The sequence below is a fragment of the Myzus persicae genome, unplaced genomic scaffold (assembly GCF_001856785.1).
Source record: "Myzus persicae strain clone G006 unplaced genomic scaffold, MPER_G0061.0, whole genome shotgun sequence".
Lineage (NCBI taxonomy): Eukaryota > Metazoa > Arthropoda > Insecta > Hemiptera > Aphididae > Myzus > Myzus persicae.
In genome coordinates this window covers 259,969-266,808 of record NW_019103124.1, presented here as the reverse complement: position 1 = coordinate 266,808, position 6,840 = coordinate 259,969, and positions in this window count along the sequence as shown.

Below are 6,840 nucleotides of genomic sequence, written 5' to 3'. Positions count from 1 at the left end.
TAAAATAAAGTTATAGGGAAGCTGGTAATCGGTAAAGAGTCCATTTTGAAAAAATTTGGACAAAAAGTCCTATCATATTTTAATGGCAGATAAAAAGTGCGAAGATATAAAATATTATATTATATTTTCATTTATAATTATATAATTTATTATACAGGTATAAACTACAACCATAATATATAATACGATTAATATTAAATAAAAAAGTAATTAATTTTAATATTCTAATAATTAATTATATTTACATTATACATTTTATTTAATTAATTTAATAATATTTTGTTGGATTTCGTCATTGACTAAGTACTTACAGAAATTCATTTTAATACATATATTTATTTAAAACTATTACACTTCTATTACATGCACAAACATCGATCACTACAGTAATAATAAAAATAATTTAAAATAAGTCAATACAAACATCGATCATTTTACAATAATTATAATAAATAATATTATATGTGTAATAAATAATAATATATAATATAATACAATTATAGATAAAAATTCAATAGAATATTTTGTATTTTCGGACTTTTTGCCCAATTTTTTTCAAAATGCACTTTTTGTCTTAAGGCTTTTTATATCTGGACTTCGCGATTCAGGAAAGCTACCCTTTTACTGAGTAATATCTACAGATAAAAGATACTTCATCTTTATTTAATCTGCATTAATAAATATAGTAGTTATTAATTATCACTCATTTTGCTTTTCACACTATAAAATGCATTTTGTACATCTTAAATCATATTATACTATTTCATTAGCAAAAATTTAAATATCTAGATAAAAAGGTTTTTGTCTTTTCTAAATCAAATTCAAATTTTTATATTTATCGGTGTCTAAGCTAATATGGCATTTTGTTTGATTACTCAAGTTTTATTTAGAATTTATAACTCTTTTTTTTACCATTTTACTAATTATAAAAATATTTCACTGTTAATAATATTTGATGTATAATAATATGTTTTTATTTATTAAGCCATGGAATTGACACCGACAGCTGATGTCGCTCACTGTATTGTACCATTCTATCCTTTAAAATGTATTTGAGTCGAAGTGTAGGTATCTAGTATAAATAAATTGATAAACATATCTATAGTACGTTTTTGGGATAAACTATACTTATAGAATACCTATATGAGTTGTATTTTTTTTAATATGATAGGTATTTTCAGTATTTCGTTTTAAAATACACATAAGAACAAATATACGCATTTCTTAGTTATTGTAATTTTGTTACTTTGTTATTTTATTATAATATAAAGGAGCACAAAATATAAAATTTAAGTTTTTTTTGATGTGAAGGAATGTTCAATTCGAAGAAAAATGCCATAGGCTTAACATTTCTACTCGCATTATTCAATGAGTTATGAGGAATTGAAGAAAGACGAGTGACGTCATTGGGCAGGGCACGACGTAATTGCCTATCTCATACGTGTGAAAGTTATTCGTTTCACACAATAATTGACTTATCTTTTAAGTTTATTTTCGGATTTTCGTTGTTCGTATGTGATGAGTTTGTATGCACTCAAGACGTTGGTGGAACCAGAATTCGTCTGAAATGTTCATTTTTTTTTTTGAAACATAAAATTGTATACAAATATTTTTCGTTACGAAGCTACGCTCTGTGTCTGTAACTGTACTTATCCCGACACCGCGGAACTAGCATTTATACTTTTAGTATTTTTAATATTTAAGATAATTCTGATACTTCTATCAGCACAAAAAATTACACATTTATCGAACATCCAAAAAAAAATTATTAGGGTGGTAAAATATTGTGTCAATTGAGCAACTTTTACACTTGTGAGATAGGAAATTATACCGAGTCCGGAACCATGACGTCACCCGGCTATTCTGAATACCATAGTATCTTTAAAATATATTTTTTACATTGAATTTCGGGCAAATCGTTTTTAATACTTCTGAATACAATAATTTAATATTTAATAATAATTTGAAGGAAACATTTATTTTGTGTTGTGTTCTTCTCTAAAGAATTTTTTTTTATTGATCAAAAATAAACATCTTTAACGCAGGCGATTAGTTAAATAAACAACTATTTTAATGATAATTTGCTTCAAGCAATGACCATATTACAAGATAAATTGTATCTACCCACGACTATTACTTAGATTAAAAAAACAATAATTTAAATCAATACTATATAATATGAATACCATTAAAGTAACATCTTCTACTGAAAGAGGGTACGTACAGGTACGCATATCGCGGGCGCTTGTGCGTGAGTGCACAATGTGCAAACACGTAAATGATAATAATATGTGCTATATTACATACCGACTTCCAAGTATAATATTATTTACAGAAACAGAATTAACATATATAAAAATTCATACTCACATGTATTGTCGGGAACAGTGCAGTAATACATCAAAAATAATAAAATTAAAAGCAATAATAAATGTAATACCTATAATTATGAATAATTAAAGAATAACCCTTTATGATTCATCCAGATATTATATAATATTTTATTATTTTATTTTGATTGGCACATTATATTTCATATCATATGATAATAATTATTTATAAATTTTTTTTATTTATTTGTAAATTGTTCAACGCTGACAATTATTGACTAAAGAGAGAAAAAGAAAATTGATTTATTGTTATATTAATTGTATAACTACATAATATTATGATAAATTATTGATTTTGAATTATACGGTTCGTTAAGACATGCGATAAACTCGGCAGAACCGAGAGCGTGGCTACTGGTATATAATAAAGTAATAATAATAATAATAATAATAATGATAATAATATTATACATAGTTGCGTATTTATACAAGCAAATACACATTATACTGGGTAGAAATATTGTCACGGCTCTAATAAAACACCAAAATAAATCATCAACCTCAGTTTTCAAGCTCCTGCGGTTATTAAATTTTAGATTAATAAATAATTTACACAATAACCGAAGTTATTATTATACCTATATACCTATATACAACTAATACAATAATTGTTCAATGCATATTATTTACTGGAAATGAATTGTATCACATTATGAATGAATTGCTTTAAAAAAAAAAAATGACCTTTTCACTTTTAGAACATTTTAGTTACATATTATATACTACTTTTGTTTTAATTTTAACCCATAGGCACTTGTTTACTTTTAATACACATTTAAGATCAATTATTAAACATTGATTCATTTCAGAGATAAAACAACTTGTTAAGCATTTTTTCCACTCCTGTAAATCTATGTAGTCGTTTCACTAGTCATACATTAGTGCGTGGTTGTAGCCAGGTATAACCATATATACCATGCAATAATATGTTTACGATTTTGGTATGTTTAGAATAGATGATTAAATATGTTCATGGTGAAACAAACGAAACTAACGACAATTATTATTTCAGAATCGATGATATGATTTTCGATTGATTATAAAATTTTAATACATTAACTACTTGATATACTATATTATTATTATAGTACATAGTAACTATAATATAACTATGTTTACTATCGCAATGTATCGAAAGAGTTGATATTATATTATACTCTGCAAATAAAATATACTAAAACACTGTTTTAAAATTCTCCTTTGTACAAAATTCAAATATTGAAATGGATTTTTAATTTGGCTGTTTGATTGAATCAATAATCTTAAATTAGGGTAAGCGTGTTACTGATTGGTATAACGCGTGCAGCCAAGTACGATCAAATATAGTTTCGCCGCCGGACAATATTATCGCACACTATACAAGGGCATTTCGTTCGACTTGACCTTCCTCGCGATCAAATAAACGGCTTTTAAACATGTTCTCCATTACTCGCGAGTATAAAAATACGATTATCAAATTAAACCCGACGCCGTATTATGTTATACTTTATCTCACTACACATTTCCAGTGCAGTTATTAGGATATCGCGATTTACAATAGGTAATAATATTATCGTTTGGATTTCAAAAATGTGAACGTTTGACGAGCTTTTACACAAATGTGAAATGAGGCCGTATTCTATTATGATTTGTATAATGTGTATAGCTGTGTAGTTCCGATAATATATCGGGTGACTATTATTGTAATAATAGCACACCGGTGTTGCGGGGATACGGCATTAATAATATTATTAATCGTCCGGGCGCCTCTGAAGAATTAATCAATTACATTATTATTTTGGTGTAATAATCGTTAGGTATACTAGTATTATATTGTTATCGACTATTCATAATTCAATATATATGATATGAGTACGTGTGTGTATGTGCGTGTAACCGGCGAAATCGATTGTTTGCCTACAACATCGGTAGGACAACAAATATTTCAGGATATGCGTTTTGAACATTGTTAGGCAATTCATCATGTCGGAAAGCATATGGCGTTGATGTATGGCTCAACGCACCGCCGTGGTGTATTTCCCTTGGAACTCGCGTGGCACAGATTGGTAACGGAAATGGGGCGAATAAAATATGCTGCAATTTTTCTATCACAGCAGTTCTATGGCTGTAAACGATATTATTGTATAGAATCCTAATCTGTTTCAGAGTTGTGGCCGTCAATGAACAATAACTTAATGTTATAAAGTGTTTTAAATTTATATCATTACGACGTAGCCAATAGCCGTGCAGTTTAATATCGTACATGGTATCATATTCCAGGGTTTAACTGATCTTGCGATTCCTCGATAAAATATATCCCTTTAATATTTTTCAAATTATTTTTTGAGCATTTGAACAAGTCGTTTAAATACTCTAGATCACGTTTAAAAATTAGCGTTAAATAGTAATTTTTGTTAAAGTTAGATCGATTGAGACTAATATTATCAAAGGAAAAGTATCGACAATATTAATTACACGTTTATTTAAAAAAAAGTGCGTTTAGTCCCAACAAGTTGAACAAAAAATGGTACTTTACATATTTATATACTTCTTACAGTGGAATATCAAGAGCACTAAATAGTTTTCTAATGAAAGAAAAAATAGAAATATTTTATAAACATTTGATGGGTCAGCAATATTTTTTTAAAGAAAACTTAGCCGATGAAAAGTAATTTCACTAATTTAATACATATTATTCAACCATTAATATTTTGTGAAGTCAAAGACATCGAAAATATCACTTCATCGCATCACACGCTTAACAAAAACAACAATTTTTATTCAAACCACTTCTGTGATTTAAACAACAAGGTATCACAATATCACATCACGTGACTAGAAATGTATTTAGTTTAGAAGATCATCTCCTCATGAAGTCATTTTGTTTGTATGTAGGTAAACTTGCGTTTCGCGGCAGTAATGCGAAAGCAGTTCCCGCGGCGCCGTCGGTTCAAACACGAAAAAAAAAAAAAAAGGTAAACTTGCGTTTATAATTAATTATGAATATTAAGGGACGCCCCGTGCTCGCCTTCTAACTTCTAAGTGGTTTGATTTATGACATTTTAAGAAATATTTAAATTCTAATACAAAATATATTTAAATCTCAATTCTATGAGCAGTTTGAAAGTGGTTCTAAGTTAGTATAGCATTGCTACTTAATTTATTACGAGACTTATATTCATTTTTTCCCCATAAAATGACTTAGGAAAATAAAACGTTATTGCACAGACAAAGTTATAATGAAAATTTGGTTTTTTTAACTTTAATAGATGTAGTCGTTACTGTATTCTGACTTATGTGAAACCGTTTTTAAAAACAAATTATGTAGGTATGTGTGGGAGACGTCTCAATATAGTATAATATAATTGTTGTGCTGATGATTTGTATACATATTTAATTGTCAGCCTTATTACTTCCACTCCGATGAAACGTACGAAGATATTACGTTTCCTAGTAATCTAGCCGAGCGCGAGGGAGGTGCTTCAAAGTAATATGCACGTCTGTAACTTATGAGTAAACGGATGTTGTTCAAAGGTACTAGGAAGCTTCTACGGGCGTTATTTTTTTGTTTAAGGTAATTAATAATACTACTAAATATTTACAATCCTTCAAACTACGACATCTAAAAAACAAAAAAAATTTAAAATACACAATAGCTGTGTGTCGACGGTTAATAATAATACGTAATTTTACTTTTACACACTCGTGTAATAACGTTTTTTTTTTTTACTTTACAGTATGACGTGTTAAACATTTTCTTAAAATTAACAGGACCTGAGAATAAATTATAAAAATGAAACACTCAGAGACCTAGTGTTTGAAATTCGTAATGTTTCGATATCTTGTCCAGGAAATAGGACAATATTGTATTACAAATCTCATACTGATAATAAATAATAATAATGAATTCTGCAGTAGTAACCATGGCGGGGACACTAGCGCTAACACAAAGATCTTGCAGCGATGCTCGAGCGTATGCGTTTTTAAGTTTTTTTTTCTGTATCTGGGTACCTATTTAGTTTACTATCTATTATACTCAATGCTAATACGTATAAACATAGAATTTAATCTACGTAAGTACGTACTAACAATGGTTAGGTTAGGTGGATAAAGGTTTTTTTTTTTGGTGGGCGGGGGCATTGACAATTTTTCATATTAGTTTTGTAAACACAATATTTAGGATTGGTTTTCATTCTTTTAAATAAAGTAAATATTACTCAAATTTTTCTAACATGAAAAATTTAATTTATAATTAATATTATTTATTAATTTATTATCTATAATAATAATTATTATTAACTGATATTATTACAACTATACAAGTAGACTGTATGAAAACCCTCATACAGTCTGTGATATAACTGTCAGGGGGGGGGGGGGCAGCAATCTCCACCTTGAATCCACCATTAGGTATTAATAATAATAATAATAATAATAATAATAATAACACATAGCAATGTATTTATGGTGG